Source organism: Cyclopterus lumpus, chromosome 3 (genome assembly GCF_009769545.1).
Source record: "Cyclopterus lumpus isolate fCycLum1 chromosome 3, fCycLum1.pri, whole genome shotgun sequence".
In the NCBI taxonomy this organism is placed as follows: Eukaryota; Metazoa; Chordata; class Actinopteri; order Perciformes; family Cyclopteridae; genus Cyclopterus; species Cyclopterus lumpus.
This window is the reverse complement of record NC_046968.1, coordinates 24342016-24366620: the sequence shown is the minus strand read 5'-3', so window position 1 is coordinate 24366620 and position 24605 is coordinate 24342016. Positions and strand designations below refer to the sequence as shown.

The 24605-nt window shown below is 40.3% G+C and overlaps 1 protein-coding gene across 3 annotated transcripts in view; it reads left to right on the top strand.

The window, feature by feature from the left end:
• The first annotated feature begins 3011 nt into the window (after positions 1 to 3011).
• The window catches only part of glceb (glucuronic acid epimerase b), a 43085-nt gene continuing 21491 nt past the window's right edge, over positions 3012 to 24605 (top strand). The window contains exons 1-3 of one of the 3 annotated variants that reach the window (XM_034529390.1): positions 3057 to 3113; positions 3210 to 3228; positions 22469 to 22588. The gene's annotated coding sequence lies outside the window, so the exon portion shown is untranslated. Of the gene's footprint in view, positions 3229 to 22468; positions 22589 to 24605 lie in introns of all 3 variants that reach the window. The other 2 variants (XM_034529388.1, XM_034529389.1) reach the window with 2 other exon arrangements.

The following is a 24605-nucleotide window of genomic DNA, read 5'->3' as shown; positions in this document are numbered from 1 at the left end:
TGCACGAAATTCATCAAATATTAGACCGACAGACAGACAGACAGACAGGCAGACAGACAGACAGACAGACAGACAGACAGACAGACAGACAGACAGACAGACAGACAGACAGACAGACGGACGGATGTTGCCATCCCTAGAGCCACACCACCATACTGTATGGCTAAAACTCATCAACATACAATATCTTACTTAGAGCCTCAATAACACCTCTGATATGAAATCCTCATATAGCTCTGCAGTTGTTATATTTAATTGTGAACGAGACATTTATAAAATATAGCAAATATAAAATATACATATGAAAAAGCTTGAATTGTCTCCAAGTATACAGTGCATGCAGCTTTGACCTCAAACTATCAAGAAAACCACTAGACTGTGGTGAATCTACACCAACTGGGTTTAATGGGCATCCTCAGCTTCCATGACAAAAGGATTACCAGTCAACCCTCGGGGCATACAAGACACTCAAAGTGAATGTGGGAGAGCACACACACTGTTTTTTTTTTTTTATTCCAAAGGGGAGATGTTGCTGTCTTGCATCATGCATCTTTGCCTGTGATGATATCATCTTCTTTTATTCTTTCTCATCGTGTATTTCATAAGATTAGGCATCAGCATACACTGAAGAGAGGGTATTATCTCAATCATTTGAGTCTTTGCTGAAATATCATCATGCAGCCTCATGAAAAAGGCATTAGAGCTCAAAGAAAAACTTAAAATTGCACTTTTTGTAAGACATTCCAGCAGTTTCCTCAGTCCCGTAAAAAATACTGCAGCACACTCTGCCTTAATCATTGACAATAGGGCTTTTCTTTCCTGTATTCTTCTTTAGGGTTGCAGGGAGGCGTGGGTTTGATTGAAGAGAAAACTAAGCAGATTCTGGGCCGGTCACCAGTCTGTCACAGGGCTGTTTACACATTTAAAATCATTCACAAAGATGAATTATACTGCAGGCTACTCTTTGAAATCCTAATAAGAAGCAGAACCAGTCTTATTGACCAAGGACAGTGTGTTTGACTCCAGTGTCCATTGATTCTCTGTGTTCTTACACACAGTGCCGAGATCAATTGATGCACACAGGCACACAGTTAAAACAAAGACAACAAAGCTGAACAAAGCATAATAATTTAGTCCGTGGGAGAGAAAACAAAACACTTTGAGGAAACCCACACAAACATGTGGAAAACATGGAAACTCCACACCAAAGGCAGGATGATGAATTAAAGGGATGAACAGGAAGGGAGGGGATATGGGGGGGTGTTGGAAGATTAATCCACTTTATACTGCCACTACTTTTGTAATTATAGTCATTTGTAAAGAGAAAAGTCCCTGTGATGGGGAGTACACTGAAAGGAAAAATGCAACTTGTGAGGATCTTGAACAAGTTCTGCAACTGAAAGATTTACAATTATGCAGCACAGTGTCATTAACACCCTTGGTTTATCACCAACGATTGACACGTCCTCGCCACACTGGAATCAAGTGTCGCTCTTTTTAACTGGAGAGTTACAATGAGTAAGGCTTGAGCACAGTGAATAATGCATTATGCAGAGAGACAGACGTGAGATGGAAGGCAGCATTTAAATAATAGCAGATGACAGCAGAATGCCATAGGAAGCCAATGGTTCATAATTGTTTTGATGAATTAATTAAATGTCGTTTTTTTATTAATTTATCTTTCTTTAATGTCATGAAATTAAAGCATCATTTAACATCCTGGTTAATCTCTATATATGCCGCCCAAGGCTGTATTAAGTGTTTTTGCTTTTACAGTCTGTTCATACAATCCCATGGTCCGGTGTATACAACATGTTTCATTATGATTCATCAAAGAATCCAAGCACAAGTACAAACATACATTTTTGTTTTGTGTCTGTAAAAGTGTCTTTTTTTTAATATGAGATACAAGGGGTTTCAGTAAATAGAAATTACTTGTCTTGCACCTAAACTGATATAGTTCTCATATTATCTCATATAATCCTTATTTCTCACCTCAACATTTATAATGTATCACCACATTCTGCAGATAGATAGATAGATAGATGGATGGATGGATGGATGGATGGATGGATGGATGGATGGATAGATAGATAGATAGATAGATAGATAGATAGATAGATAGATAGATAGATAGATAGATAGATAGATAGATAGATAGATAGATAGATAGATAGATAGATAGATAGATAGATAGATATTCATCCCCAGGGGGAAATTTGGTTATAGAAGCAGCAAGCAAGGTTACGGAATAAATGCACAGTATACACAATACAATACAATAGCAGAGCAGGGCATATTACATTTAAGAAAAAGAAAATGAAAGGTATATACAGTGTATATAAGTGTATATAAAGTGAAAGTGGTGCAAGGTGTATTGATGTTGTTCAATTTGAGGAGGATCTGGCCAGAGGTGATTTATTATAAAGTCTAGCAGTTGGCAGGAATGTTCTCCTGTACAGGTTTTATGATTATGCTCTTGACTGATGCTTTTGATTAATTTGTACTACCGATGTTTTTATTCTTTACAATTACGATTATGTTCATGCCTATATTATTTCATATTTCAATGATATTTTTTATAGCCGTTTGCAACCTTTTTTAAAAAAAGTTGCTTAGTTTTTTTTCTGCACACTTGTAAAATAAGGCTGCGATTCTATTCTATGTTTAATAATTTCAGTAGATAGGTTATACTTTTTTTCTATACTATGGAATTTGAAACCATGGGGAAAAGGCAAATTCACTCAACCAATCTACTACCAGAAGTTGAGCTGATGCAGTGTCAGGGACAATGGCTCCATTATGTCACATAATATGACAATGTTGTGTTTAGAAACATAGCTACATTTTTTAATTTTTTTATATTTATTTTATTTTATTTTTATTTTATTTACACACAGCACCATGCGGAACACCAACACAACAAACGCTTTCTCCATTTCGGCTAATCTGATTGGTTCGGGGACATCTCCGCGCTCTCGTTCTATCTCGCGAGACTGCAGAGCCTGCCCAGTGAGAATCAGATCCTGAGCGAGCTGTAGTCAGTCGCTGTTGTGGCTGGGAGGCAGCACAGTCAGCCAAGTCTCTTCGGTTGAACCTTGACTCAGCCTGAGGTAAAAACAGGACTCTTTTAAACTAACTAACCGACCGGAAACAACAACAACAACTTCTGCTGGCCCCGTAAACAAACACCGGCTTTTTTTTTTTAGGACACCTTTAATCCCGCAGGTAAGGTTGCTAACGTGACGTCTTGTCGGCTCCCCTCGTCCACACTACTCGCATGCAGTGCTAGCTGATATATTTCCCCCCCAGTTCAGTTCCACATCAGCGAGGTAACATTGCAGATCTTCGTCTCCTCGTCTGTCACAATGTTGTCTCCGCGCATCAATTAACCGTCAGAAGTCGTTTAATGCAACCTTCAGCTGCTCGGCGCGTGTTTACGGAACCGGGAGGGGGGGTACAGGAACTTCAAAGCTCATCGTTGACTCTCCGGAATGCAGTACCCCTGTTAGCTTGTATGCTAACGATACGTCTGCTTAGGTTAGTCTAAAGTAGCAGTGGGTTTACTAGCTAGCTTGGCTGGGTCTTACTGCCCAAACATATCAGCGTTTTTCGTTATTGTCCTGTTGATGATGTGGCTTCGCGACGAAGTGATGACAGGCTTCTTTTTTTTTTTGAGGGGTGCGAATGGACCAGACCAGAAACTGACAAACTTAACTTGTTTAGTTAGCTAACGTCCAAGTCGTCTTTGGTTTTAAACGGCAGTTGTTTTCCATTCTAAGTTTGAAGTCTTCACCAGCAACTCGTTGCCATGAAATATCTACCATTTCATTTCAAGTTCACCCCAGATACTCGTCGAACTGGCGTCAGTGTCTCTTTCTAATGTGCAGTAACTTCTTCATCCTCAAAGTCTCCCCCACCACATCCACGATAGTTCCACCTTGAAGCGCCACGCATTACTCCAGCTGTCCTGTTATTAGACACTGGAGGCAAAAGACCACTTTGTGTAATTGTGCTTCTGGTAATACAGCAATCAGAGACCCGGTGGCACTATATGTACTGTTTAGTGGTCCTTGAATGTACATTTTAAATAGTCTTTTCATACCAGCCCTTTGCAGCCTGATCCCTTTATGTTTGGTCACTACACAGCTGTTAACAGTGTGCATTGTTAAGGATATGATGTAGATGGCATGAGGCTATTTTCAGGGTACTGACATGTGCAAGTGGCCATGTGCTCCTAAATATACAACCAAGGTTAAAATGGGGGGCTGCATTCATACAGATAGAAGTTCAAATGTACTATGTATGTACACTGTGAACTAAAATGTGCTTGCATACTAAAATGAAACCGAGTAAAATTTAAAGTAGAAAAATAAAGAAATAAACACAGTGCAATGTGCGAGTGAGGGATTCATGAATTTGTGGGGTTACAGTGTTCCAAATCCCCAGCAATGAATTAACTGCAGAGAGAGGGGCCGTGGTATATCTTTGTTATATGTGATAATAATCCCTTGTCATTGCTTAAAGCCAGTGGGAGGAAGGATCTGTTGTGGCGTTCGGTGATGCACCGCGGTTGTGTCAGTCGAGTGCCGAAGCTGCTCCTGTTCATCCAGAAAGGCAGAAAGGGGATGAGAGGGAAAGAAGCTACGACTGGGTTATGAACAGTTTGTCATGGATGTGTCTGTGATGTGTGAATTTGGGAGTTTAAAAGCTCAGGTAATAATATATGTCGACGGATATTCATTTTTTGTATTGTGATACTGATCGCTTAACGGCACCACTGCGTTCTAAAACCCTTCATTTACATTTATTCATTTATTGTGGCATTGTTTTAAATGAGCTCAAATCTACTTTGGCATGTCTGCACTGCAGTGTTCACAGGCCCCATAACACAGTCCTCATGTTTATTCCCTTTTTTAAAAATAAATATAATAAAGGTTCGGTAGCTGAGAACATTTGGTGGAATTAAACCTAGTATATGACAGGCAGTTGTGTGACATTGATTTTTGTGAAGGTTCTGGCTGCTCGTGTGTCCTGAACACAACAAATAACCTCACAAATAGCCAATGAAAGGAGAACAGCTTCACTTTTAATGGCTGGTTTAGGGAGATCAAGATTAAAATTGTAATGATGGATGTTCTACTTAAGTTCTTTCTGCCTACTGCTATGATTTGGATGTCATGTCAGACTACACCACATGCTATACGGAGTAGTTTTTTATAACGGTGACTGACTATGAAATACCTTAAATGCTTCACATCTCGCTCGAGCCAGCTGAAACATGTTTCAATGTTTCACTAATCACACGCCTACTTCGTTCCTCAAAACATTAATAATGTGTCTAGTTGAGATGAGATAATACACTGAATATGGACATTATTATGTGCAAGCCATTGACTGGTCACATAGCTGAGCTGTGTGCATGCACGACCCCATTAACACGTCTGGATTATTTGCTTAGTCAGAGTATTTCAGCATGCAAGTGTCTTGTCAGGGGTCAAGACCAACGATTTATTATCATCGATGCTGTTGACGACCACTTTTGTGTGTTAAAACTGTCAGATATACTGAATCTCAAAGTATGTAAGGGGTCAGCAGTCGTCGGAGTGGTGTCAGAGCTCGAGGCATTTCCACCCAAATGAACAAGAAGGCAACAAAACTTGAGAAGCAGAGCTCACGAATCAGAAGCTGAATGGACAGTGAGCAACACACGTGAGCGTATGAACATGGCAGAGTTTACAAATTTACTACATTTTGAAAAAAAAAAAAAACCTTTTGTTTGGTAACACTTTCTTTGTGTACCGCATCCACAACAAAAACAAAATATTTCTCGTACTGAAAGTTACCCATGAACTTTTTCTTTCCGAACCTTTGGAAATACCCACAAAGAAAGGAGAGAGGTGCGGTTGAAACTAGCCAGTACGTTATTTTTTTTTAGTGCGATTGACTTTAAACTGAAATAGATTGTAACCCTTGAGACATTATTGCTCCGGTTACAATCTACAACTTTATGGCAGCCATTCTGTCAACTTTGGCAACCAACATTGGTCCCTGGCAGCCAAGGACGAGGCGACCATTTCTAAAAGTTGCTGTTGTGTGATTTCTGGTTTCATTTGATTCTCTGACTTCACACGTGGATCAGAAAGCAGTGAAGCAGATGCAAAGTAGTTCTTTTTTTTTATGTTTTGAAGTGGAAGACACTCACATTTTAAAGGCGGAAGAGAAGCTCAGTAGTTATTCATGGTATGAATAAGAAATGCGTTTCCGGGTATGTATTTTTGTTTAATATTGCTGTTCATATGCCGTTGTGCCACCGATATGTTTTCTGCTCGCTGCTTCACATCCGTCGAGTCGGAATTGTCAAATTAATTCAAATCATTGATGAATTCTGTCACTGAGATCTGTGCAAACAATCCAAGTAATTAGTTTGTATCTGGATGTAGTTATTCACATTGTACACTCTAGTAACAGTGTGTGTGTAGTAATGAGAATCTTTGCATACATATCTTTTAATTTGATTAACTTAACTACTCACACTTTATTACACACTTGGAGCGATGCATAAAAATACATACCCGAACACACATTCTGCAAATATTCACACTTAAATTAAACATTTTCTCCTTCATGCACTTGTGTTGATAGGTTTGTTTGTATATCCATGCGGATAAATATATTATACATATACAGTTTGTGACATTTCCATTGTCTGTCACTGGTCATATCATGCTTATTGTTTTTTTCTTCTTTTCTACAGTATATAATTGGACTTTAATGTTATTAGATTTATCAAATAAGAATATGATGCTAGTTTTAAGTAGTAAATGTGTAAAACTAACTTGTTTCAACTGATTTAAACTTTGCTTATTTCATGGTTTGCATCTTTTTTAAAGCTTGGTTTTGTAGAATTATAGATTTCGTCTACTTACTGACTAAAGCTGCTTAAAACCAACTGGTGCACCGGTTGGAACCAGCTGGCTGTTGGGAAAAGGTGAAAATACAACATGCATGTAATGCAGAAAACAGAATTAATGGAAAGAAGATTGAGAACTTGTGCGTGTGTGGTTTGGTATATGTTTTTTTTATAGTCGGGCAGGGCTTCCAGAAATGTGCAAACAAAGTCTTGTGAACAAACAAAACCCTGTTTCACGGAGTGTGTGTACTCTTTTGGAGGGGTGGCAGATTGCAGCAGCACTGGCACAAGTTGGCAGCTTGCTAATGAGGCAGTTGGCTAATCGGAGCACTGAGTTGATAAAGAAAGGCTGAATTCCGAAGGCCTTTTTATCACTCTGCAAAATATGTACATGTGAACACTATTGAATAGATAATACAAGTAAATCCTTGAATAGGAAGTGAGGAGATTCTGAATGGGACTCTGAAAATACCAAGAACACATTTAGACCCAAACAAAGCGCTTTGAAATCCATAAATCTCAGCACCTGGCAGAGTAATCCTTTAGTCACTGGTATTGATCAACAACTCTACACACCCCTCTTGGATCCATTAAGGCTTTTTCCTGCTGTGGTGCAAAATGTACCTTTTTTACAAAAAGTTACTCCTCCAGCAGAAAACGCCAAACGCAGCATGATGTTTATAAATGATGATTTCACCGTCTATTTTCATACAATCTTATGTTTGTATGTGTTATTTCAGTTTTTTTAGACGACTGTGCCCTTTTTCATCATTTCATCATACTCATGTGCTTTGTTGAAATCATAATGCACATACATGTCAATTATGTGTGCATTCATTCATTCATTTTCATGGCGGCGTCTTATTTGCACAGTTTCACCAAAATCCTCATCATTCTGTGATGTACACATGTCGCAGTTGTAGTTTTTAAACCCATATCTGACCCCCATCAGTTTTTCATCTCCAATAGATATTAAATATCCAGTGCTGTCTGCTGCAGTTTGGCAGACTGCAGCTCTGCGTCGCTGTGTTTTATATTGTTGGTGTGAGTCCTTCCAAAGCCATTTCAATCTGTTGTCTCTGAGTGCCCTTAATCGGCACATTTCACCAGACGGCATGAGACCGTCAAGTGTCCTCGTGGCTGAAGTTCCCTCGTCTCGGTTTCGACTGCGTGGTCGGTTTAAGAAATTGAGGTGGACAGAAAGCTCTCAAATGGTGTTTTTATATTGACCTCTACTCATTTAGTCCCCTTTTTTTTCTGAAGTACTCTTACTGCAGCGTGGGAGCAAAGTAGAAACCGTCAAACTTGTACCTGAGCCCTGCTCTCTGAATCAAGCTGTTGCTTGTGAAATAATATCGTTATTTTAGCTTTTTTTTTGCCAAGTCTTAACATGTCTGTCTCAACAAGAACCAACAGCATAAAGCTGTAGGAGTCGTCCCCTGCTTCAGCCAGCTGATGGTTCCAATGTAGTCAACCTAATTATAATATAGGACTTTTCTTTGTGCTTTGTGTCAGATTCTGTATATATTTCGATATATACTTTTCTTACTTTTATATTATTATCAACCAATTATATATTTGTAATGATGGATTAAAAAAAGATCTCATCTGAACATGCAACGCTAATGTAACATTTATTTCCATCTGTGTTTATGAGAGGTCATTTTGGTGTGTTTATCATCTTACTTAAGTTTTAAAGGAAAGGCCTGTGAGTCTTTTCTCACACTCTTAAAGCTTTCCCCATCTGTTTTCTACCAGCAGCCCACAAAGAGCTAATGCTGCCAAATTCTAAGACATTGGAATATCTATCAATATACTTTTTCTTGTTCTGTAGTGCCTCAGCCTTTTTCTTTGTTCCAGGTTTATAATTATGTGTTTACATATGGGGTTGGCCAAAACATGAAGTCACGAGACAATGGGAGATTTCTCAGCCAGTACAGATTTTTATTATCATGTTTCTACTGAAGTAGCCGTTCCTTTTAATGTCAGTGTGATGTAGTATCTAGATTTTTCAGATACCTCATTCACAGGATGAGCCACAAAACCGATATTCCCATCTGGCTATTACATCGTTTTCTCAAAATGGCCCGAAAATGGCCTTTGGACTACATTTCCTGATATATTGCTTTATGATATTAATCAATACTATTCTAATTATTTTCAACATAAGGCTAGATCCATATTGCCCACTCCTAGTGGCAGAAGAAAGAGCATCAATCGTTTGTGACCACGCTGGCAGCTGACGGCTCCACTTTTGATGCTCCTTTTTCTTGCTGAAGCTGACCAGAAAATCTCTTTTTAAATTGGCCGTTTCTTTCGCGCTGCTCACCGCCCACCTTCTCGCATGGAAGCAGTCAAACCTGCTATCTAGTGTATGTTGGTCCTTTGAGTCTCTTTATTGTTGTGATCCACTTGAATATCCTGCTGAGTGTCTGTAGGATATTGATAAAACAGGCTAGGCTTTATCTCCACTTTACACCGAGGAATTTTTTTTGATTGTCTTTTTTCTAAGCAGGGAGCTGAACCATATGAGACTCTTTTGTCCTCTTTATGACCTGTGAAGGAAGTTTCACAATTTATTTGAGTAGCCAGTCAGATGGCTAGGTGGCAAATATATAATGTGTTTGCAGCAATATTCTGCAAGTGATATCATTTAAAAAAAAATTTTTATACCAAATACTAAAGATTGTATCACTCTTTCATCTATAAAATCTGAATCTTAAAAGTTCAGAATCACCATAAATGAAGGGGTAAAATGCAAACGTAAATCTTTTAAATTAAATTCCAAAGTAAAAAATTGTTTTACACTCTTTCCATACTGTTTAAAATACAAAGGGCCCAATTTTTTCTCTCTCATTGGGCACGAAACCCCTCCTAACTGTGTCAACTTCCCCTTTCCCCCCCCCCCCCCTTCCATTGAAAACATTTTCCATCAGAACAGCTAAGCGCTTTAAGTTGCTGGCGCCAAGCTGTTACACCAACTTCTTTCGGCTTGCATGGCTACCTGTCATTGATGTGTCGTCTACTTACAGGATGTAATTTTCTGCCCCACTGCTGTAGCTGCTTGAGCTTGCTCATGCCGAGACCTTTGTCTCTAATGCAGTGAAAAGCCAGGTTGTCCATATGCTAAATAATGGACTAATGAACAAAGTGCTCTGTCTTGGCTGCATGCATTACACTTCCCAAACCGCTCTATAAACTTCATGAAGAACTCAACATTATAATCTTAAGGAAAGATCAGGTGACATTTGGATTGTATTATGCAGGGACCAGACTTGTGTTTTCACTTTTTTGGAGATGATCATGAGCAATTAAAAAAATTCCCCACATCTGTCAGGGCAGGTCATTATCTCTCAGATTTCCCATAGCCTGGGCTCGGCATTGGATTGCAGATGTCCATAATATAGTGTCGACCTCTGAATTAATGTCGGTTTTTGAAGATGGATATTTTTTTCCTCTTGTAAGCCACAGCTTGATGATGGTTTAGAGACACTGTCATACAGCCTCTATCTACTGTATATTTGCTCCATGATTGCAATCTACATTTGACAATTGACTTAACCCATTTTATAAACTGACCTGCCTTCTTACGTTGCCGGAAGGTCTACTTGGCCTCAGTAGACCTTCACGGTTGGAAAGTTATTCCTACGTTAAATTTCTCGAGGGGGCTCGAAAGCTCACAACCCAACAAGCGCTTCACAATGGCTGCTTTTGTTTTGTAGCCTTCATTCTGTGTTAATTTTTGGCAGTGGGTTGAGGAGGTTGGATGAGTCCGGGCTCGCTGTGGGACACTGCTGTTGTAAACCCTTGCCCTGTGACCCTCGTAGAACAGCCAACCATGGCCTGCTTCAAAGGCAACACGCAGACAGCTTATGTCGGCATACCCTGAACTCATAACCCTCCCCCGGGCACGTTCCTCTGCACCCCTCCTCTATACTAAATACCAACCACCCCCCTACAACAAAAGAATGGCCCCAGTTGCCCCCAAGCACGCAGACAGATATAATGGACCTATGCTCCAGTCTCATTATTCACCATACTTTTTGGCTTTTAGTGAGCAAGACTTTCTGAAAGAAAAAGAAAAGAAGTGCCCAAAAGAGATTTTGGGATGTAGCAGGGATTAAGAGCTGGTCGGTGCAAGGAGTTGTAACACTCCACAGGGAGCGAGATCCTCCGGTTGGCTGGCTCATGATAATGTGTGGACTGCTTGTGCCTTTGCCGTCTGTCGGTGTCGGTACCCAAACCCAAGAACCCCTCTGCCCTGCCCCTTCATACACATGGGCTAGCCACACATTGAAGCCGGTAAGGTAGTGCTGTTATTCCCAGCCACAACGGTCTCTTGCAGAAGTCTTGCTGTAATGGAAGTGTCTATTCAATGGCAGTAAATAGAGACGCCACCAGCTTGTGTTCTGTGCAACCAAAAGTTAATAACACTCCTCGTGTTATGCTGACAAGCTGAATGCTTCCCTCTTCATTTGTTACTCACTGCAGACTTCCTGTGTCACTAGCTTGTTCAAACAATTTTAGTCAATAACGGAATTGAGGTACTATTCTGTCTTTGGTGTTTGTGCAAATTTGGTGGTACTTTCTATTAATTGTGCATTATCAGAGTTTGTGTCTACTCAAAATCGTAGCCATTGTGACTCACTTACTGTGGACTCGCCACCTTTGCTGTCGAGATTTTGGATCTGGGCAGGCAGCTTCAGTTGTATCACTCAATACTCATCTGTGGTCCGTTTGAAAGTAAGCACGGAAAGTTTCCCCCAGATGAGCTCATTTAAGTAACTGCACAGCAATCTACTTCAAGGACAATTTAGCAAGGGGTATACCTAGAAGGCTTTTTATGTTCAGCATTTCTGCTTCATTGGATAGATGGATGGCTTGGAGAGGGAGAATAACATGCTGCAACCGGCCCGGGAATCGAACCTGGGTCGCTGCATAAAGGACGTAGTCTTAATATAAGGGGGTCATACACTAAACCAGGTGAGCTTCCGGGGCGCTCATCTATAAGGCTTGTTAATAAAGAAACAGCTGTAGGAAGTGTTGAGTTTGCATTGATATTTGATTAGTTTTGAGATAATTCATCATATAGCTCAAACTCCTCTGATAATCGATCAGCAGGAAATTAAACTGACAATTGTGATCTTCAATTAATTGTTTGAGCTATTTTTCAAGCACCAATGCCAAACCCTCTCTCATATGTAAAGATTTTCTATGACAGAAAACAGAATACCTTTTATGCTCTTGACTGTTCGTGAGACAAAGTAAGTACCTTTTGTCTGTCGCATGAATTAAAATAGAAATAAAAGTCTCCGAAGGACAGTGACTCCTTCATTATGTAGGAGCTACGAAATTACTGCACATTTGAGCAGTCGACCGCGATAACTTGGGTAAAGCTCACTCATGCTTCGACCCGGCTTGCTCACATGCTAAAGGGTGTGGTGCAGCACTGCACTGCCCTTTAAAAAAAATTAATAAATAAATGTCTTTTTGGTTCTTTGTCAAGGAAGCAAAGTGAGTGGCCAGACGAATAATTTAAGCCTACAAATCATAATACATGGTTTTATATGAAGCAGTTCTTATCCATCCAGTTTGATAATTGAAGCGCTTAGTGCATGAAACTTGCATAGTGAAATGTCTCTGGGCTGCCATATTACTTCGAGCTATCCAGTGCAGCTAAATGATGTCTTAGTTAATTGTTTTAATAGCCATCTTTACAACTCGACACCCTCCGAAATTGCAAAACGGGAAGCTCTCTCATCTTTGGTGAGTCTTCCACAACCCTCCGATGCTCTGCCTCCGTGACATTCACACTTGATGAGGCTTGCAAATGAAGTTTTCCTTCTTTTTGAGGTAGGAGGCGCGACCTTGGCCCCAGAGACCTGTTAAGTCTTTATTGGATTGGCTGGACTTATTAAACTGGAAAGGGTGTCCCAGCAGTGTTTTTCACGCCAGCCAAACGCACCTGCTTCATCAGCACTCTTGTTTCGGCTTCTCTCTGCGTCTCTTTTTCGTAGCCTGGCGTCTGGACTCTTGGACGCGTCCAATAACTTGTGATGAAGATGAACTAATAGCTACCATTAAAGTTATTAATTACACCTGTGCTGGTGCTAAATGCTCACACTGAGAAAGGGCTTTCAAAAACGTTGCTACTGATTGCTCTCGGGATTATCCAACATTTCCAGTAGAGTCTTTAATGTGAATTTGCATATTGATAGGCAATACTGTAACTTCTTAGGATGTTTTTCATGATTTGATACTCGTTTGTTGTTGTGCCACTATAAGGATGTATTTACATCATGCCTAGTTAATTATGATTTGTTTAGCTAAAATCACTTCCTGTGCTTCTATTGGCACAAAAACAAACGCAGCACACATTCATGCTCCTCTTGATGCATCTGAGCAGAACAAATGCGTAATCTGTTAGAAATGTGTTTATTAGTCAGTGTAGGAAATTAGGTTTTAGTTTTTGACATGTTCTTAAATCAACAAAGGGGTAAGGAGATATTTTATCTGGTGTCTGTAAAATGTCCGGAGTTTATTGACTTATATTTCTTCAATATTAAATTAACTGTACTCTTGTCCTCTGTTGCTCTCCTCATGCAAAAATAACAGTTTTTTTTGTGTCATTTCAGCAGCGCTCACCTCCTCTACTGAGGAGCTGCTGGCAGGTCAAAAGGGGTTTATAATTTGGAGCCGACTGAGCAACTTTGTTCAAATATTACCACGGCATTCGAATGCCATTTACGCCACAAAAGGGCAGCACAATGGCTCATTGGTTAAGCACCGTTGCCTCACAGCAAGACGGCCATAAACCTGCTGGCCTGTCTGTCTGGAGGAAGCTTGTTCTCCCCAATGAGTGGGTCTCTCCTGGGTGCTCCTGCTTCCTCCCAACAGTCAAAAGACATGTTGGGCAGGTGGAGCACTAACATGGCCATAGATGCCTTTCGCAGGAGTCAACGCTTTGCATTCAATGAGTTATTACAGTGTAATTCTACTTGTTGGTCTCAGCGGAGTGTCAGAAGAATGTAAATCTGTGCTGGCTTGTGCCGGGTGGAAAAGATGTAAAAGTGCCTTTTTGTTCTCAAAGCTCTGAACAGGCTTTAGTCGATGGGGCAAACGCAAAGAGATCGGCTTCAAACGAGGTTTTAAAGGCTGATTTGAATTCAGTTTCCTTCAGATTTCTGCCCGTTAAGAATAATAAACCCAATACTCAGTCACTCGTAATGTTTTGGCCAATCCACAAGTATTCACTTCATTCAGAGCGCATGCCTTGCCCTCTCACACCACTGATCCCCCGTGTTAGTTAATGCAAGTGTCGAGCGAGCAGACTGTATGAGCTGTTCATGATCTCTTCTTTTTGTAACGAGAGTTTAATGATTCATCTTTTTTTCTTTCACATTTCTTTTTACATCAGCCTTCTCATTATAAATGCCGCTGAAGTCCATAAGCCCCGGGAATGCTGACTGCAGAGAAGGGAGTGCATTCGCTGTCTCTGTAGCGCTCCACATATGACGAAGTGCAGCTGAACAAATAGTCTTTGCTGTACCGTCAAAGCTCTGGCATGTCTCCTCTCCTCTGCTTCTCCACCGCCCGAACCTCCCCGTATGCCCGAGAAGCGGATTAGCCATTCGGCTCGGCTCTGACAGCCCTGTTGGCCACGACGGATTTGATTTGCCATAGATATCTCAGTCATATCTTGAACCCGCTTTATCCATCTAATGTAAAACAGACACTGTGATTACACAACCAAGGAAAGAGCCGTGTTTGTGTTGCACACAAAAACGGGAGGGGATACTGCACATAGAGATGAGTTGTCGTAGATAAAGGGACCTATAGAGGGAGAAAACCAAGTTGCCTCTTTCAGTGTTTTGCTTAATGGACCTTTGGACTTATTTATGTGATTAAGCACCATTCTCTCGTACGGAGACAGGTTCCTATCTCAAGGTAATAAATGAGGTTATTCATGTTTCCACCTGCAGTAAATAGGACAACTCTGTAGGTCACTCGCTACTCCATATGTAATATACACTCTATTTTACAACGGTAATCTGAGATTTCACCATGAATTAATTTTTCCTAATTACCGACAGGTCTATAAAATACAATGCATTGCGGGATTGTTAATAGATGGTAGTGTGCATGCCATTGGGGCACTATATTAAATATCGTAAGCATAAATATCACACTTGGAATTTGGCCACTCAAATAAAATGGCTGAGATTAAACATAGTGCATGATACACAGTGTGTACAGTGAATAAATGCCACAGCTCCACCTGCGGAAGGCACACTCAAAGTGGGCTGACCTTTTAAAGTGCACAAGGTATTCCCAAGCCTCTACTTTGCTCAGCTTTTTTTTTTTTAAATCGTTTTTTATATTTCTTTTGACTGTATAACTAATAGCGCGGTTCATTATTAACATCCCTGTTGCAAAGAACTATGCTCCGTTTGTGTGTTACAATGTCAGCAACAGCGTCATGCTGAGAAAGTGAGGAAATACGAAATCGTGTTTTTCAAAGTTATTGTTGGACGGTATTATTAAGCACTCAAATATTGGTATGCGGCATCGGCAAATCTGAAAAAGGTGTATCGGTACACCTCTTTGAACCAGAAACATGAGCTGCATAAGCGCTGAAGAAATGGGAATGTTTATTTGTCTTTTTTTTTCTATTTGTACCCGTTTGGCTCGCATCTCGATTTCATGTGTATACTTACATTAAAGCTAACTGATTATGGTGTTTACATACAGAGAGTGAGAGAGAGAGAGTTTCTACTTCAGATACTCCACTTCTGAAATGCTTCCAGTGGACATTTGGACCATGGCAGGCGTGTTGCAGCCAAGCCACATGGACGTTCTGGGTTACAAACCGACTAACAAGCTGTCGGACTTGTGAATGGTGTCAAAGAATTGGCACGGCCTTGTACAATCTGTCAAACTAGTTTTCGGTAACCCTGCAGAAAGAGACGTGAACCTCTCCCATTGTCAGATCATCCTTGTAGCTGGATTTTGGTTGAATTTTCTGTGAGCATTTACATATTTAATCTCTTGATTATCTCCATTGTGACTCTTATGGTCTTTTTTTCTTTCTTTCTCGTCTTGAATATGGAAGTCTGATAAGTTTTAGATTAAAGCTTCAAGGGCAACAACCTATTTTGTTCAGTGATGGCAAGGAAGGTCGTATCGCGCATCAAGCAAAAATGTAATCTCTCTGTAAAGCGTTTAATTTTCTCGTTATTAAACGAACATGTTCGTCTTTTGAGTCACACCAAGAAACCACATCATGTCTTTTATGTGTTTTTAAGTCTTTCAGCAGGAACCTGCTGTTTTTAGCAATTATTCCTGCAAAGGCCGGCCCGCTGGTGATCAAATCATTTCTCAGATCCGGATAAAGAGAATTGGTTGAAACGCTTCCTAAAAAAACAATTTCTGCTCTGCTTCCCTCCACGGTCGCCTTTTTCTTTCTCCTTTCCTTCTCCGCACCCTAATTACGGTTTCCCCTCTCCCAGACCGGAAATAGAAAGTGAATTAGGAGTCATCCAAAAATGCCTGTCCATTTGCTTTTTTTTCTTTTATCTACGGATGCTTCCCGTTGGTCACAGAGTAAAGAAGCAGCGGTGCCGGGGCGTCGCAGCGCTGACATCACTTATTAATGCCGTGAATGGGGTCTGCATTTGGACTTTACTGGAAGTGAGACAATGGCCTTCCTTGAGTGTGCCTGTTTAGGTAAATGACCTGAAACATTATGGTGGCCCACTTTCCTCCCTTTCTATTTCTGTCTCTCACGTGCATTCTTGTCTCTCAGACATTTTAAGAGCAAGTCTCCCTGATTGAGGCATAATGATATACGCATATGCAGAATCCTTGGAGCAGAGGAGTAACCTCGGCCACCCTCCTCTCTCAGAAGCCTTTTGTTCCCCTGTCTTTTATTTCCTCATTCCGTCATATCTGCGGGAGATTGAGCGATATATACCATCAAAGCTTTTTTTTTTCACCCGAAGCTTCCCACTCCTCTTCCAAAATCCTTTTGATTTTCCGACAGCACGGGCTGCTTAATATTCCAAACTAGTCGTTGGCCTTTTCAGAGAACTAACAAGGTTCTGAAGATGCAAGTCTTGTCTTCGTGTGAAAGGCAGCTGGGGTGCAGCCCTCTGGGTTTTTTTATTTTTTTTTCCAAGCTCACACCGAGGTGTCTGTGTTACCGACAAGTTCAGAGCTGTTCGTAGCGGCCGGCGGGACAAGTTCTCGTGACGGTTGACTTTCTGTACTTTTTCTGCAAGTGTGACCATCCGCTGTCCTTTCCAAAGACAAATATATGTGTATTCGTGCTCTCCAGATTTGACCATGTACATTTTTTAGGGGGGGGGATGTGGGAGTTTATTCATTCAAGCTAAAGTGTTCTCGCATTCACTGGTTCCAGATGCTAAAAGTTGCAAGATTTGCTGCTTTTTTTTTTCCTCCATTCCATACTTCTGTGAACTGAGTAAAAACTAAGCAAGCAAGATGTTATCTCAGGCTTTGTGGAAGATTGTGATTATCATTCTTTCGCCAGGACAATTAATCGATTATGCAAGAAAATAATCTGCAGATTAATCTGTAGACCTTCTCTGTTTAACCGAGTGCACAATGAACTCAACTCCAGGCTAGATGCAAAATGTAATATCTATGGTAAATGAAGACGTATGTGAACACTACTTTGGTGGATGCTACTGTTTCGGAGCTTTTTGGTGCGACCACGCCGAGAGTTTCAACCCCCCCATCCCCCAAAAAAATCAAAGTTGCTAGTCTATGATACAGCGGTTGTTTTTTTAAGTGCTCAAAGTGCTTTTTAGTGCTCAAAGTGCTTTTTCAACGACACGTTGTGCTAAGCGCTCTCCAGCAGCCCGCCGGTGCATTTCTGAGCATAAAAAAAAGATGCTAGGACACGGGTCCTAAGTTTCCAATTTCTATTTTTTGCCTTATCCTTAATGAGATAAAAGAATAATAATAATCCTTTACTGGTGTACCGCTGTTGCTAAAGGTTGCCGTCTATGTGCTTTCATTTATTTGCTACGTCTGACTTATCGCTGGCATCCGATGGTAAAGTCTCTCCACCGGCAGCGTTCGCCTACAAGCATGAAAGCAGAGAAGCACCACAGAGTCTTGACGGGCACCGAGGGTATTTACTCTGCTTCCAAAAACTTCCAAACTCCTATTTACTTTCATCTTGGCTTCCTCTTGCAAGCTTGCCTTTGCCGCCTCCCACTCCAAGTATTATCCTTTCATCCCGTTTCTTCACTCTAGAGTTGGAGTGCAAAAGCAGGAGTGGCTGTAAGAGATACTTCAGTTCTCAAGTTTCTTATTTTTTTTCCTCCTGCGTTTGTGCTTTGACTCCACCGGCTCCCTCCCCAGAGCCTGTTGGTGCAAAGAAAAAGTAACTGTGTGTTTACGTAAAGGGAAAATAACTTCTGATGCTACAGGTGAAGTGTGGAAGTATGTAGTTTTCTTTCTTTTTTTGGTGGTGGGGGGAGTCCCAAATGGAAAACGGTGTGTTCATGGGAAAGAAGAGAGCGAACAGTGGGTGAACAGCTGCACACAATTCTGGGCACAAAAAAGGTAGCGACAGAGCCCCCAAAATATATGCAAAGCGCCACTAAATAACATCAGAATGTACTGTCCGTGTCCCTGAACACTTGTGACAACCACAACGCATCTCCCGGCATGTGATGCAGGCCCATTGAAACCCTCATTGTTCGCCGAATCCAGTGTGAAAATGACCCCAATGTTTTGAGAGTTGGGAGAGGTTGGCGCGGTGCCAGGGCTTTTAGAGAATATGCCGAGCATTGGGGGAATAGCAACCCCCCTCCCAACAAGTTGATGTTTATTTCTTAAAAGGGAAAGGAAACACACACACACACACACACACACACACTTTTGTGGCAAACTTTGCAGGGTGAATTAAAGAACTTTTTATTTTTGGTCCATGCGTATTTCTTTGATGGACTAGTATTAATATAGAAGCATCGTATTCTTTCATTGCAGAGAGGATCATTTGTTCTGCTTTTGACAAATCATTATGAATACTTAATGAGCAAAAGTTTAATTTCCATCTTCAATTGAACCTTTTGGTAGAGGAACACGCATGATATATATATATATATATATATATATATATATATATATATATATATATATATATATATATATATATATATTTTTTTAAAAAAATAGCCTGAAAAGGATTTGGTCATCTTTTGAATGACAGATTGAAACTTTTATATATAGCGTCTTTTTTGTTGTTGTCTATCTCTACACACACACACACACACACACGACCACACAAAAGAAACACACACGCACACACAAAACAGAGTGGACCGCACACTGCAAGATAGACCTTGGAAGAGAAGCGGTCTCTCTATTGTGCAGCTGCTTTGGCACTGAAATCCAAAAGAACTGCAGAAATGGGTTGATAGGTTGAAGAAGAGAAAGTTAATTATTTTGTGTGTGTGTGTGTGTAAAGTTGATGAAATCCGCTAAAAGTTCGCTTCAGACATCTCAATATTAATTGCCTGCTTGGCTTTTTGCAGAAGGAGAAATCTTGGAAACTGCTTTCGGGCATCAGATGGTCAACGATTGGCACCGTCGGCGCCATCGGTTGTGCGATCATTCAGCGTTTGGCCGGCCATTGACTCCCCAGCGGGAATGGATGCATTGCGACGGCTCAACAGATGGGGGGGGAGGGGGGGGGCGACGAGTCTTGATAGATGGCTGCTCGTGGCGGCGAATGAGGCGCGACTAGAATAATTAATGGGCTAATATTATTCTCAGTCAAGCCGCCGTAAAAAGAAATATCCTCGGCCTAATGTTCAGAATGTATTAACGGGAGAGAGCCATAAAGTTGATGTTCCTGATTCATATGCGAGGTGTCAACCCGTTAAGAAAGGTCGAATGAATGAGGGACAATATGTAAAGGCTATGAAAATGGTGTCTGCTCGGCGCTAAGCTTCGAGAGCCACGTATAAGCCACCTTGAAGAGGAGCTGGAGTGCCTCTCGAGTTCCCCCCCTGCCCCTGATAACGCATCTTTTTAAAGAGGTTATTTCTATAACTCATCCTTCGCTTTTAGGTCAACTTAAGTGTTGCCAATTTAAGCTTCTTCAATAAAAAAAAAAAAAGAAGATATTTTATACATAATTACAGTTTATTATAAACGCAAACAGGCTTTGTGTCCTGCTGTTATGAGCTATAGTTTATACCACGGCTTACAGAACGTCATTTATTTCTGATGGAATATGTCAGGACCTGTGTACCGTTTTTTAATCACACGTGTTCAAAAGGTATTTCAACTTATATATCTAACTATATTCAGATTTTTTTCCGGGACATTGGTGATCAGAATTGCAAATGTAACCCCGGCTGAGCTAAAATCCGAAGGATCCAGATGTGTTGCATCTCATTATTAATGTAGTTACAAGATGTCTAAACAGTCACCTCGCTCATTAAATACCTGGCCTCTGTGTGAAACACTTAATAATATCACACATCAGGTACAGCTCAAACTAGTGTTTCTAGGATTTAGTCTATCCTCGTTGATATGAATGGGATGGACAAAATAATATGAACACCTGTCGGTATAATAGTGACCTTTTTTAAAAATGTAATCTTGGATTTGGAGACTCTTGCCTGTTATTCCCGACTGTATAAATGGATGCCTGCGCGGTTCCTCAACGTAGATGCTTCTTTAAGCAACACTGGAGACGGATGTTCAGAGAAAGAGGAGAAATCTGAAATGCTGCCTAGAAAATGCATAGAGTGGTGCAGGATAAGCTCCAGGAATAATGAGCTGCTCTAGGCTGATGTTTACTCTCATCTTCGTCTTCTCACCAGCTGCCTGCAGCGCACACACCTGCCTAAAAAAGAATAAGCATCAGTACGCCGGTACAGTAGCCAGAGAATATTGATTAAGACTGCTGACATTTCTACTTCCTTTTCACTCTGTCTGGGTACAACATGTGCCGTCTTTCAGATGAAGGCAGGTTACACACACACACACACACACACACACACACGCGCACACACACACACACGCGCCTGATGTGCCACCAGAACAGAATTATGTCAGAAGTATTTCAATAATTTGGTTTCTCAGACCCTTTACAGTATAGATCGTATATGCCGATTGTAGCTACGGGTTTTTTTCCCACATGAATTACATGAAATAATTTGCTTCTTTCGTTGCTAATCTGATAACAGACAAATGCTGGAAAGCTTATTTCTCTGCATATTTTGTAGCAGACTGCTGTGTTAATGCTGGATAGACAACAAAGAACCAGCAATCTTAAGGCATGGTGTTAACCTGTAATTCAGAAAGAAGAATAAAGGCAGAAATGTGGATCAAAATGAAATGTCATATATTGAATTGGGATTAATTACAATGGCTGAGTGACTAAATCACTTTTTAAGATGATTTGTCCAGTTCACCGTGTCTTATTCTTGACCATCTCTTTGTCTATTTACTCCCCAAGCTTTGTAAAACTGAAGGGGGCACTCAACGGCCGAGGCAGCCCAGCTATTTTTATTTTTACAGTATCTAATTTAAGTGCTTTGTCAATAAGCGCATTTCATAAAAAGATCGATTTCCTCCCTTGATGAGGCAATTTAGCACTTTCTTATGTTTAATAGCCTGTTTCAACGGGGGCTAGAAATACATTGGTGCGATTAATTGCAGAGCCAAGTGTCCATGTCACTCTGAAAGCATTTGCTCTGATAGACTGGTTGTACATTAATGACCCTGCTGTCGAAAAAAGCCTATAAATTCATCACGGCTCCAATTACAATTATGTATGCGTTTCCTGGTCTTAATTTATAGCGCATTAGTGTACAAGTCTATGGAGCATTGATTTCAGGTTGTGATTAGCCACAGTGGGAAAAAGAACAGTTGATCATTTGTTGTTTCCTTCAGAAAGGTTTGTATTGGAAAGCTGCTTTAAAATGAGCATTTAATCTGAATTGACCTCCGGAAACATTTGGTCCAAAGATTTCTTGCGGAGAATATGGTTCTTAGATTAAGGTGCTCAGATTACTGATGTTCCTCCTCGTGATTATCTAATTGTTTTTGTGTATATTTAACACGTGATGAACCCACAACCTGTCCACTGTTGCACTGAGGTAAAGCTGGTCATGTGACCAAGTAGATCTGGCTTTGAATTAAGGATCACAAGCAAAGAAGGGAAGCGATGTTCAACGGGTCGTTAGACCTTTAGACTTCTTTAATGACTTCTTAGTAGGACTTGAATAATCCCATCAATTTGAATCAAAGTAAAAAAGTCTCTTTTAAACATGATTACAACTAGAAAATGCAAACTAAAATTGTTTTAATATCATGAACAAAATTACAATCTATATAATAGCTATGTGTTCACGTGTGTCGGTTCATATTCAGGGAAATAGGCATTGTCTTTACATCGAATACCGACACGCGTAACTTTTTTTTAATAACTTCTTTTTTACTTTTACGCGTAACTTTAAGTCACTTTAATGGAATTCCACTGTCTCCTCTGTCATGCTTTTATAGGTGCTGAGGAAAACCGCGAGCAGAAAACACCTGAAGAGCAACAAAGCCGTGGACGGACTCGGTGGTGAATGTTGACGGGATGTCCAGCCAGTTGGCCGTTTCTTTGTGAATGGATTAGAGGTCAGTAGCGACATCATTTCGGTCCTCGATCCAGGACTTTGATCAAGGACGTCATTTCCCAGTAGAGGTGTGCACAGAATGTTTATTTACACAGGTTGAAATAGCATTCGGCGTAGGTATTTTTGATGACCTCACTTTAGTTAAATGTACCTTTTTTATGAAATAAATACACAGTATGTAAAATTAAATAACATACTGAAGGCAGGACAACCTCTCTTGTCCTCATGGACACATCTTACATCTTCTCCATGCTCTTATATCCACTGTGAAAGAAAGAAAAGTCCCAGTCTTGCCTGTGTGATGAAAAGAATAAGCAAAGCTGTTACGAGACGCACGGAGCCCTGAAATTCCTTCTCTTGTCGTCACTGAATCGTCTTTGAAAGCATAAGGAACTCTGGGTTCATTAGGTTTTATGCCACAGGTTAGTGTGTGTCTGCATGAAGGCACACACACACACACACACACAGACGCACACACAGCAGTGTTATACTCTCTGGGTAATGACGCACCACTTCATACCACATCTGATATTCTGGTGGTAAGTGTGTTCTAATCATTTGTGTATTTCTTTAATAACAACCACAGGGAACACACTATTGAACTTGTTGTTTTCTTGGTAACATAGGCTGGGACTTTTGTTTTTTGGTTTAGTTTTGAAGTTTTCTCGACGAGTTTTATAAAAAGTAATAGAAATGTTTAATTGCCTCTAATTGGAAGACATTTGAGTCATTTTGTACTTCATGGGGTTGAGCTGCAGGCTTCATGTCTACTTTATGATCTGACAGAGATGCAGCGTCATTAGAAATCAGAGATATCATGGTGCCCAAGGCTAAAAACTATTATATATATATATATATATATATATATATATATATATATATATATATATATATATATATATATATATATATGAGCAACATTCTCCTTTTAAAATTTGTCGTTGGGTCAGTCATTTGCTTAGCTCAGCTGATTGAGTGCACTTCATTAGTCCAATTGTTGTGTACTTGCTAAAATACAGTTTTCTAATTTTTGGGTGCTTCTAACTGAAAATAAAAAAAAGTAATTAGAATGCAGGAGACCAAATGGTTGCCATGCAAAGGGTATATATATATATATATATATATATATATATATATATATATATATATATATATACATATATATATATATACATATACATACCACGTGAACTAAATCACACCATAGCATGCTTTATGTGTCTTCGATCCGGATCGGTTTCTATGATGTCGGACAAGCATCTAAAACGATGCAGATGGTCTTATTTATTTATCTTCTCTTGTCTCCTCTCCATTTGATTAGGAGTTTGCGTAATCCCTCAGTAGGCCTCAGTTCTAAGCTTGTTGGTAATGACCGGTTTAATCCTTCTACTAGAGATAAAACGCACAGGCGCATTAACTTCAAAGCGGTTTACTCACTTCTGGGCTGCCTCTACACAAAGCTTTACTATTGAGCGGTGATGCGGGTTTACTCGTTGTTCCGTTTGTGTTGATTTGTTAGCTGAGCGTCTGTGCCACTCTTTTTTAAGAGAGGTAGCCAATACTTCATTCGCGGGCCTGGAGTAACATCAAGGTTTCTCCAGTGTATGTTTTATAGATTTCTGGGGACTCGCTGGATCACACACACCACCCTCACTAGATTTGTAGCTGAATTTGTGACTCAAAGCTATTTTTTGTATTTTTTTTTTAAACAAATGTTCTCTGGCTCCAATTTCAATTTTGAGCGTTTTCTGGTTCTCATTTTAATTTTTTAATTTTTTCAACCTTGACACAAGTGACGTGTAGCTGCACCTCTTTTTTTTTTTAAAGGTTGTCCTGCATCTTGAGTGTAAAAGACCTTGATAACTGACCCTCAGATAAGTGCTTGCGTTCATGAGCATGACTCAACCTTGTAGCTTAGCAACCTTTTTTTCGAGACGAGTTATAATGATTTTTTTTAATTCCTGTGACCCGTCTGCTCTAGAAATTTAGCAAATCGTGCCTGGAGAGGTGACAGACAG